Consider the following 11,965-nt stretch of genomic DNA (forward strand, 5'->3'; position numbering starts at 1 on the left):
TAACCCTAACCCTAACCCTAACCCTAACCCTAACCCTAACCCTAACCCTAACCCTAACCCTAACCCTAACCCTAACCCTAACCCTAACCCTAACCCTAACCCTAACCCTAACCCTAACCCTAACCCTAACCCTAACCCTAACCCTAACCCTAACCCTAACCCTAACCCTAACCCTAACCCTAACCCTAACCCTAACCCTAACCCTAACCCTAACCCTAACCCTAACCCTAACCCTAACCCTAACCCTAACCCTAACCCTAACCCTAACCCTAACCCTAACCCTAACCCTAACCCTAACCCTAACCCTAACCCTAACCCTAACCCTAACCCTAACCCTAACCCTAACCCTAACCCTAACCCTAACCCTAACCCTAACCCTAACCCTAACCCTAACCCTAACCCTAACCCTAACCCTAACCCTAACCCTAACCCTAACCCTAACCCTAACCCTAACCCTAACCCTAACCCTAACCCTAACCCTAACCCTAACCCTAACCCTAACCCTAACCCTAACCCTAACCCTAACCCTAACCCTAACCCTAACCCTAACCCTAACCCTAACCCTAACCCTAACCCTAACCCTAACCCTAACCCTAACCCTAACCCTAACCCTAACCCTAACCCTAACCCTAACCCTAACCCTAACCCTAACCCTAACCCTAACCCTAACCCTAACCCTAACCCTAACCCTAACCCTAACCCTAACCCTAACCCTAACCCTAACCCTAACCCTAACCCTAACCTAACCCTAACCCTAACCCTAACCCTAACCCTAACCCTAACCCTAACCCTAACCCTAACCCTAACCCTAACCCTAACCCTAACCCTAACCCTAACCCTAACCCTAACCCTAACCCTAACCCTAACCCTAACCCTAACCCTAACCCTAACCCTAACCCTAACCCTAACCCTAACCCTAACCCTAACCCTAACCCTAACCCTAACCCTAACCCTAACCCTAACCCTAACCCTAACCCTAACCCTAACCCTAACCCTAACCCTAACCCTAACCCTAACCCTAACCCTAACCCTAACCCTAACCCTAACCCTAACCCTAACCCTAACCCTAACCCTAACCCTAACCCTAACCCTAACCCTAACCCTAACCCTAACCCTAACCCTAACCCTAACCCTAACCCTAACCCTAACCCTAACCCTAACCCTAACCCTAACCCTAACCCTAACCCTAACCCTAACCCTAACCCTAACCCTAACCCTAACCCTAACCCTAACCCTAACCCTAACCCTAACCCTAACCCTAACCCTAACCCTAACCCTAACCCTAACCCTAACCCTAACCCTAACCCTAACCCTAACCCTAACCCTAACCCTAACCCTAACCCTAACCCTAACCCTAACCCTAACCCTAACCCTAACCCTAACCCTAACCCTAACCCTAACCCTAACCCTAACCCTAACCCTAACCCTAACCCTAACCCTAACCCTAACCCTAACCCTAACCCTAACCCTAACCCTAACCCTAACCCTAACCCTAACCCTAACCCTAACCCTAACCCTAACCCTAACCCTAACCCTAACCCTAACCCTAACCCTAACCCTAACCCTAACCCTAACCCTAACCCTAACCCTAACCCTAACCCTAACCCTAACCCTAACCCTAACCCTAACCCTAACCCTAACCCTAACCCTAACCCTAACCCTAACCCTAACCCTAACCCTAACCCTAACCCTAACCCTAACCCTAACCCTAACCCTAACCCTAACCCTAACCCTAACCCTAACCCTAACCCTAACCCTAACCCTAACCCTAACCCTAACCCTAACCCTAACCCTAACCCTAACCCTAACCCTAACCCTAACCCTAACCCTAACCCTAACCCTAACCCTAACCCTAACCCTAACCCTAACCCTAACCCTAACCCTAACCCTAACCCTAACCCTAACCCTAACCCTAACCCTAACCCTAACCCTAACCCTAACCCTAACCCTAACCCTAACCCTAACCCTAACCCTAACCCTAACCCTAACCCTAACCCTAACCCTAACCCTAACCCTAACCCTAACCCTAACCCTAACCCTAACCCTAACCCTAACCCTAACCCTAACCCTAACCCTAACCCTTACCCTTACCCTAACCCTAACCCTAACCCTAACCCTAACCCTAACCCTAACCCTAACCCTAACCCTAACCCTAACCCTAACCCTAACCCTACCCTACCCTAACCCTAACCCTAACCCTAACCCTAACCCTAACCCTAACCCTAACCCTAACCCTACCCTAACCCTAACCCTAACCCTAACCCTAACCCTAACCCTAACCCTAACCCTAACCCTAACCCTAACCCTAACCCTAACCCTAACCCTAACCCTAACCCTAACCCTAACCCTAACCCTAACCCTAACCCTAACCCTAACCCTAACCCTAACCCTAACCCTAACCCTAACCCTAACCCTAACCCTAACCCTAACCCTAACCCTAACCCTAACCCTAACCCTAACCCTAACCCTAACCCTAACCCTAACCCTAACCCTAACCCTAACCCTAACCCTAACCCTAACCCTAACCCTACCCTAACCCTAACCCTAACCCTAACCCTAACCCTAACCCTAACCCTAACCCTAACCCTAACCCTAACCCTAACCCTAACCCTAACCCTAACCCTAACCCTAACCCTAACCCTAACCCTAACCCTAACCCTTACCCTAACCCTAACCCTAACCCTAACCCTAACCCTAACCCTAACCCTAACCCTAACCCTAACCCTAACCCTAACCCTAACCCTAACCCTAACCCTAACCCTAACCCTAACCCTAACCCTAACCCTAACCCTAACCCTAACCCTAACCCTAACCCTAACCCTAACCCTAACCCTAACCCTAACCCTAACCCTAACCCTAACCCTAACCCTAACCCTAACCCTAACCCTAACCCTAACCCTAACCCTAACCCTAACCCTAACCCTAACCCTAACCCTAACCCCAACCCCTAACCCCAACCCCTAACCCCAACCCCTAACCCCTAACCCCAACCCCAACCCCTAACCCCAACCCCAACCTCTAACCCCAACCCCAACCTCTAACCCTAACCCTAACCCTAACCCTAACCCTAACCCCAACCCCTAACCCCAACCCCTAACCCCTAACCCCAACCCCAACCCCTAACCCCAACCCCAACCTCTAACCCCAACCCCAACCTCTAACCCTAACCCCAACCCCTAACCCCAACCCCTAACCCCAACCCCTAACCCCAACCCCTAACCCCAACCCCAACCCCAACCCCTAACCCCAACCCCTAACCCCAACCCCTAACCCCAACCCCTAACCCCAACCCCTAACCCCAACCCCAACCCCTAACCCTAACCCCAACCCCTAACCCCTAACCCCAACCCCTAACCCCAACCCCTAACCCCAACCCCTAACCCCAACCCCAACCCCTAACCCTAACCCCTAACCCCAACCCCTAACCCCAACCCCTAACCCCAACCCCTAACCCCTAACCCCAACCCCTAACCCCAACCCCTAACCCCAACCCCTAACCCCAACCCCTAACCCCAACCCCAACCCCTAACCCTAACCCCAACCCCTAACCCCTAACCCCTAACCCCCAACCCCAACCCCTAACCCCAACCCCAACCCCTAACCCTAACCCCAACCCCTAACCCCTAACCCCAACCCCTAACCCCAACCCCTAACCCCAACCCCAACCCCTAACCCTAACCCCAACCCCTAACCCCTAACCCCAACCCCTAACCCCAACCCCTAACCCCAACCCCTAACCCCTAACCCCAACCCCAACCCCTAACCCCAACCCCAACCTCTAACCCCAACCCCAACCTCTAACCCTAACCCTAAACCCCAACCCCTAACCCCAACCCCTAACCCCTAACCCCAACCCCAACCCCTAACCCCAACCCCAACCTCTAACCCCAACCCCAACCTCTAACCCTAACCCCAACCCCTAACCCCAACCCCTAACCCCAACCCCTAACCCAACCCCTAACCCCAACCCCAACCCCAACCCCTAACCCCAACCCCTAACCCCAACCCCTAACCCCAACCCCTAACCCCAACCCCTAACCCCAACCCCAACCCCTAACCCTAACCCCAACCCCTAACCCCTAACCCCAACCCCTAACCCCAACCCCTAACCCCTAACCCCTAACCCCAACCCCTAACCCCTAACCCCTAACCCCTAACCCTTCTCCTACAACCCTTCTATTCTTGTATTCCAGGCACCTACCTGTTGTGCTTACCTTGTGATGTAATCCATATTGTAGTAGAAAACATGCAAATGTACAATTAGTATGAGATGCATCCTGGTTTCTAACAACACCAAGTATTGCTAATACGCTTATTTTCTTTAACACAATCAGAGGCAAAGTAGCACACATTTCCACACAGCGCAGCGTCATAGTTTACAACAACTAGCAGGATATGCCCAGAATGCAGAAATATTTAGTGCCAGGTCATGTACAGTAGCTTTGTTGATGAAGTTCAATGTGAATATAATCTCAAAACAGGAATGTGAGGCACACTGTATGTGTTGTAACTGTTGACTCCAAAATACAGCAACAAGAACGCGCAGCAGATACAGGTTCAAAATACATTCTGAGATAATGTAACAATGCACAGTGTACAAAAAGCTAACAGAGGTCCAAACATGCTTTTCAAGTACACAACATGCAAATATTCATTCCACAACAACAAATGCTGTACAGACGCAGGACAGAGATTGAAAATACAATGCAAAGCACAGCTTACAATTGTAGGAAACCCAATAAATTCAGGTCAACAAATACCTTTCTTACACGTTTCTGTCTCAAAATGCAACTCCAAAATATCACATTCAAGCCTATTTAACAGGTTGTGTTTTTTACTACCAGGCAAAAATACCATAAAAACAAGACATAGTCAGTATATATCCAAAAAAAATCCTTTACATGCTCCAATACATATTCGGTACATACAGCAAAATTAAAAAATCTCAAAACCACAGTAAACATACGAAAACATGCTAAAAAACAAAGAATCCACAATTTTTTTTTTTAACGAGCCCAATACTGCTCATATAGAACACACAACTAAAACCCAGGAAAGCACAGATCTCAGCCAGCACAGGAAGGAACTCCAGTCCAAACCTGAAACACAAAGAGAAAAAAATAAATGCCAAAGTAACAATATACCACAAGCCCTTATCTACAAGCAAATTTCAACTTTGCAAAGCCAAAATCCAATACCCGCGCTGAAATCAGCACAACAGACAGACCGGCCAAAAATCGGCACGAGTCTCAGAGTGGCCGGGAAGGAGCGCAAAAGGCCTCCATCCGACGGCCATGCGTCGGTTACGGGGTTGGGTTAGCCCTGCGCTAGAGACAAACAAAGCAAAGCTAACCCAACCCCGTAAGCGAGGCCAAGCTAAACTCAAATTTGCAAAGCCAAAATCCAATACCCGCGCTGAAATCAGCGCAACAGACAGACCGGCCAAAAATCGGCACGAGTCTCAGAGTGGCCAGGAAGGAGCGCAAAAGGCCTCCATCCGACGGCCGTGCGTCGGTTACGGGGTTGGGTTAGCCCTGCGCTAGAGACAAACAAAGCAAAGCTAACCCAACCCCGTAAGCGAGGCCAAGCTAAACTCAAATTTGCAAAGCCAAAATCCAATACCCGCGCTGAAATCAGCGCAACAGACAGACCGGCCAAAAATCGGCACGAGTCTCAGAGTGGCCGGGAAGGAGCGCAAAAGGCCTCCATCCGACGGCCGTGCGTCGGTTACGGGGTTGGGTTAGCCCTGCGCTAGAGACAAACAAAGCAAAGCTAACCCAACCCCGTAAGCGAGGCCAAGCTAAACTCAAATTTGCAAAGCCAAAATCCAATACCCGCGCTGAAATCAGCGCAACAGACAGACCGGCCAAAAATCGGCACGAGTCTCAGAGTGGCCGGGAAGGAGCGCAAAAGGCCTCCATCCGACGGCCGTGCGTCGGTTACGGGGTTGGGTTAGCCCTGCGCTAGAGACAAACAAAGCAAAGCTAACCCAACCCCGTAAGCGAGGCCAAGCTAAACTCAAATTTGCAAAGCCAAAATCCAATACCCGCGCTGAAATCAGCGCAACAGACAGACCGGCCAAAAATCGGCACTGTTCTAGGATTATTACACCAAAAAATCAAAACATGTTAGCATCAACCCCAGAGCTGAAATTACAAAATACAGTCAACATGACTCTACGTGGCACATGAAGCCACACTTAATGTATGTGAAAAGTAAAGGCTGCTGGGGGTACGAGTTAATGCTCAGCTGTACAAGAGCTGAAAATGGGCCCAGGTGGCAAACAGGGCCAAACGCATCCTGGCCAGCATGGCAAACACTGTGGCCACCAGGAGCGGGGAGGTAATAACTTGCTGTGCTCACAACTGGTGAGACTGCACCTGTACTGCTCTGTTCAGTTTCAGGCCCCTTGCTGCAACAAAGACATATGTGACCCTGAACATCTCCCAATGATGGCAACAAAACTTGTGATGGGTCAGAACCACAAGTCTTATAAGGAGCATCTGAAAGACATACAATAATTCAGTCCAGAAAACAGGAGTCCCACAGAGAACTTCATCGTTCCACAACAGACTGCACGGATGTTGTGAGCAGAAGCTTGGAGGAAGTTTGGCCTCTTCACACAAGCAACAAACAAGACCTGAGGAAATGCCACAAATCCTACCAGAGTGCATTTAAAATATGCAGAAGAAAAAACTCCTTCTGTCAAAGCCGGGTGAAGAGCTGCAATGCCCTGCCAACTGGAGTCACTGTCCCTGGCACTGTTTGAGAGGCATCAGCAGGAGGAGCAAGGAGAAATGGGTTAGCAGCCTGTGGTAGCAACAGAAATGGAAGGACCGCGTCAAATAGAGGATCTTGCAGATCCCTTCCAGCCCTGGGATTCTATGGTTCAATGACACAACACCACAAGCAACACAAAGGGTTTAGCACATTTATTGTCCACGCTCTCCAGAAGAAGATGGCAGCTATGCACTACAACAGCTCCACGCTTCACTATAAAAACGGAAGAGACACAACCAACTGTTAAGAGTACAGATGAAACAACTCAAACACAGCTACTGACCAAAACCAACACCTATTAACACAGATCCAAAGCACTATCAGTACTGAAGACCTATGAGAACGCAAGAGAAAACACACAACCTAAGACAAGATGCTATGGCATAATCAAAACAAGCAACAATTCACGCAACAGCAAAAAGATCATGCACAATAACAAAGACAAGTAGCATCACCACACACACACGCAAAGACTGCAAAATACAAAACCAGACACCCGATACTCCAAAAAAGCCCACCGCTACACTACACCAAACAATTGAAGATAAGCAACTCAAAGAATAGAAAAATATAGTTACACAAATCACAGCAAGAATAACAAGATAAAAAAAAAGACAATAACATGAGGAAGAAGGAAGACTGAGAGCAAAGGCAGTGAAGTCACAGATCCAGAAACTGATTCAACAAATGGGACTGACACTCACACATAAATAAACAGATTACATGTGTTAGTAAGAAAACTTACTGAGTCCATCAAGAAACCTAGAACACCATCCGCTACAAATCCACACATACTAACGTCAAAAGTTGAAGGTAACCCCCAAAGAAGACAAGACAGACAGCCAAGCCCAACAAACAGATGCAACAACTCAAGTGATGATTATTTCAAGTAAGTTTTTTACTACTCATTCTACACCTTCTAAGCATACAGCTGTTCATAAGAACCAAATCTACTGAACCTTTAAGATTATACTGCCAACTTAGTTCAACAATCAGAACAGCACCTAGCATTACAAATAAGCATAACCCTTCAAGATCAACACCAATTAACTGTAAAGAAAAGCAATTAGAATGATAATCACAACAATTACATTTAAGTCAAAGTCACATCCCCAACACATCTGATCCCAGCAATGAAGACAACAACCACAGAAGACAAAGCCCTGCATGAAAACAAAAACAGGCACAGCTAATTGCCTAACAAGACACACACAAGATAAACGCAATAGAAAGACAAGCGAGCAAAAAGTCAAAGACGAGGCCAAAAGAAACCACTAGCAGAAAGAAAAGAACAAGGCCCAGAAACAGCAAAGACCTACACAATTCATGCAAATAAATAAACCAAGGGAAAGCAAAACCAAAACAGAATAGAAAACAAAGACAAAAAAACCACCATGGGAGATCAAAAACCAAGCTAAGAACACAGCACAACATACACAAACCAAAAGCAATTACCAGACACAGAAAAACCAGTAAAAAAGAAAAAACCACAGAAAGGTAACACTAAAACTGGCAAAAAACCTAACAAGAACAGTAAAGAAACCCAAGAGCCAAAATTAATGAAAATACCTAGACCAAACCAAGAAATAATGAAAACACCCCCCCCCCCCCCCCCCCCCCCAAAAAAAAAGCTATAACAAACACAAACAACAGCCACTATAAGCAAACCCATAGCTAGAAACAAAAAGAAGCCCATGAAAGCCTACAAGAAAAAATGGACAAAAGACACAGTAAAATACAAAAAAAAAAAAAAAAAGCAATCACACACACACCACCACCACCACATGCAAGACACAACAATAACAGCCATACAAAGCAAATGCAAACAGAAAAAGAACAAAACCCACCAACCACAAACAAAAATCCCAACAAAGTAAAGTTACCACACGGGCACAAACACAACACAAAGACAAAACACCAATAAAACTTGAAACAAAACCAAAGAGAAGCCCCACAAAAACAGAACACAAAAGCCAATGTGACAATGAAGCTAACATGCAGGAAAAGCAAAGGCAAAAGCATGAGAAACCAAAAAAAAAAAAAAACCAATAAGAAAAACATAAAGAAAGCAAAAATATAACCAAAAAGCAAGGAAAGCACCCACAGAAAGTTAATGCAAAAGCAAAAACAGAGCCCACAAAACATGAAGACAATGACTAAAACAAGCAAAAAACCAAGGAGAAACTAAACCAAAGGTAAAGCCAAAAGCAAAACACAACACCTAACAGAACAAAACAAATACAACACAAACAGCATGACAAAACAAATGGAAACCACTCACACAACACTCAGAGAAAACAAATGACAACCAGCACAGAAAATCAAAAGAAGAAAACCCATGGGAAACCTAACCACACCAACAGAGAACAAAATCTAAAAGTAATGGAAAAAACACCAGAAAGGAACTAAAAGGGAAAACAAACTAAGAAAACACCCACAGAAAATCAAAAAACCAGCAAAGCACCTGCAGAAGGGAAAAACCAAAGCACCCCCAAAAAGCAAAGAACAAACACAGCACTACAGAAACCCTAAAGAAAAGCAGAGGCGACGCAGAGTAGAACACCAAAGCAAACCCAAACCAAACGCAAAAACAATCACAATGCACAGCACAACACGAAACCAAACTGAATGCAAAACCCAGGGAAAAGCAAGACCAAAGAAAGAAAACCAAAACCAAACGCGAAGGTAAACCAAACATGCAGCAGAAGCAAAGAACAACTGAAACATAAGAAAAACACTCACACAGTGCTAAAACTAACTCAAAACACCACCAAAGAATAATGAAATCCAACACCGAGGCAAAGAGAACACCCAGGAAAAACTGAACCAAAAGGTAAAGGACAACACACAAGGAAATCCAGAGCTAACACAAAGGAGAAAACAGAAAACGCCCACAGAATACAAAAGAAAAGGTAAATGATACAACAACTGAAACACAAAGGCAAAAAAAAGACAAAACCAAACAAAAGACCCAAACAAAACTAAAACAAACGCTAATAAAAAGGCAAGCAAAACTGCCACAGAAAGCCAACACAAAGGTAAAGGGAACAGGAACAAAAAATCAGGAAGAAAACAAACAGAAAAAGACCCAAACCTGTAAACAACCCCAAAACACAACAAATATTCCAGGAAACGCTTAACAAGGCCACACTACCCAGTAGGAAAAAGCTCAACTACAGACAATGCACTTACCTCTTTGGATGACCACCTTCAACTCAAAGCAAGCATTCAAGCCTCTCAAGGACACGAACCTTTCTGTTTCTTCCCACATACCTGAAGAGCTGCAAAATTCACAGTGGGCTTCTTAACCTGCACAGAAATGCCACACTTCTGAACGACCACCTGTCCAACACAAAAAAATGTTAACAACTGAACCCAGCACATATAAGCTTGCCCCTCTTCCACAAATACACCCTGTACAGCTCCAATCTGAAAACAACATCCCTACTTCCAAGCCCAAAAAGCTGCTGACTACTCAACTCACTGCAGTGATGCAGACATCAACAATCAAGACACTTTGCTAATCTATATCAACTCAACAACCTAATGTCTACTTAAAAACAATCGCCACCCCCTTGTAAAGGAAACCAGGAGCACATCACAAGCCTCTGGCAACACGTACCTCACAAACTCCAGTCTGTAACCCACCTGTTGAAACTACAAACCAACAGACAGCACTCCCGCTTCACCTGACAAACTGAAGAATGCCATACTGCCAGAGAGAACAAGATATCCTGGAAAGAAAGAAAACAGGAAAAACAGTCAGAGTAAAATAGCAGCAATAAATAAATAAACCAAACAATACAAAGGGAGACGTGCAAGCACCAAAAAGCACACCAGCGTGCAAAAAGCCCAGTGCATCAAGACTCCACAATAAAACATAATACACAAATTAGGAGAAACATCACAACAGCTACTAAAGACTCATATTCTGAGGCTATTAAGAAACTCACCTGAGCGCTGTAGCAGCAGCTCCTGGGGAGCCGCTCCGGCAAAGTCCTGCAGGGCAACCCCGGCAGGGACCGCTCCGGCAGGGACCGCTCCGGCAGGGACCGCTCCGGCAGGGACCGCTCCGGCAGGGACCGCTCCGGCAGGGACCGCTCCGGCAGGGACCGCTCCGGCAGGGACCGCTCCGGCAGGGACCGCTCCGGCAGGGACCCCCGGAGCAGCTCCAGCAACGAACCGAGAAAAGGGAAATCCAAAACAACCCTACCTGACACTGGAGGAGGACCCCACACCACCGACCAGGAACGGGAGCCGTCGACGGACTGAACTCCCTCGGCTGAAACGCGGCTTTTGAATGCGGGCGGAGGGGCGGAGCCAATGACGTCACAAACGGAAGGCGGGGCAGACGACCCGAAAGGGCGGCCGGGGGTGGGGCCGACGTGCAGAGACATGCCCGTACGGGACACGGCGATACAGCTTAAAGGGGCCAAACGATGACACAACAGCAGGCGGGGACCAACAATGGGGGCGAAGCACTGATGGAGACGAGGGGGAGTGTCAACTGCGGGGGGGCCAGAGGAGAGGGGAGCTGCAGCAACGCCTACGGGTGCGATGGCAAGAACGCTGACAGCGACGCCACAAAGATGGCAGGGGTGCGGGGATGGCAGGTGGGAGGTGGCTGGACAGCAGCAAAAGACCGAGGACCCACCACGACGACGATCAGCAGCCGATGCCAACAGGGGCAGGGTACCGTTCCAGGACTTTCAAAAGACACGATGGAAAAACTGTTGGTCAACCCCACCACAACTTGCCACTGTGAACAACACCAATGCCAAAGCTCTGTGGTGTATTCCAAGCACAAAGCAAAACTCCTACACATGTCCACTGCCTTCAAAGATCTAAAATATTGGCATTATACTCTAGGATATCTCAAACACTGCCATAAACACTCAGTACTCTCTACAGACATAACAACACCAGGTTCAGCAAGCATTGGCTGCCAGACCGCAAAACACTCACAGACCTGCTCATTATTCTCCATGGCACATAAAGCCTGTGCACTATGCTGAACATTGCTACCACAATTCTCACTTAACTCTAAAATACCCAAACCTTGTGCCACACCCACTGGCCACGTTGGGCAGCCTCGCTAGCAGACATGGTACCCTAGAGATGTCCCAGGTCAAGCACTGCAAACCTTAAGAAAATAGTCACAGCCCACAAGATCCACTAGCTGGGG

At 47.4% G+C, this 11,965-nt stretch overlaps 1 long non-coding RNA gene across 2 annotated transcripts; it reads right to left on the reverse strand.

Annotated features, from left to right (window-relative positions):
• Positions 1-4,910: 4,910 nt before the first annotated feature.
• Positions 4,911-11,050, reverse strand: LOC107056296. Of its 2 annotated transcripts, none has more exons than XR_005861639.2 (4): positions 10,994-11,050; positions 10,429-10,492; positions 9,973-10,122; positions 4,911-5,099 (listed from the first exon to the last, which is right to left on the reverse strand). It is a non-coding gene; the product is annotated as an RNA-binding protein 12-like (long non-coding RNA). The 2 variants fall into 2 exon arrangements; XR_005861638.2 differs by having other exon boundaries at positions 10,429-10,514.
• Between the last annotated feature and the right edge of the window lie 915 nt (positions 11,051-11,965).

The sequence above is a fragment of the Gallus gallus genome, chromosome 7 (genome assembly GCF_016699485.2).
Source record: "Gallus gallus isolate bGalGal1 chromosome 7, bGalGal1.mat.broiler.GRCg7b, whole genome shotgun sequence".
NCBI lineage: Eukaryota > Metazoa > Chordata > Aves > Galliformes > Phasianidae > Gallus > Gallus gallus.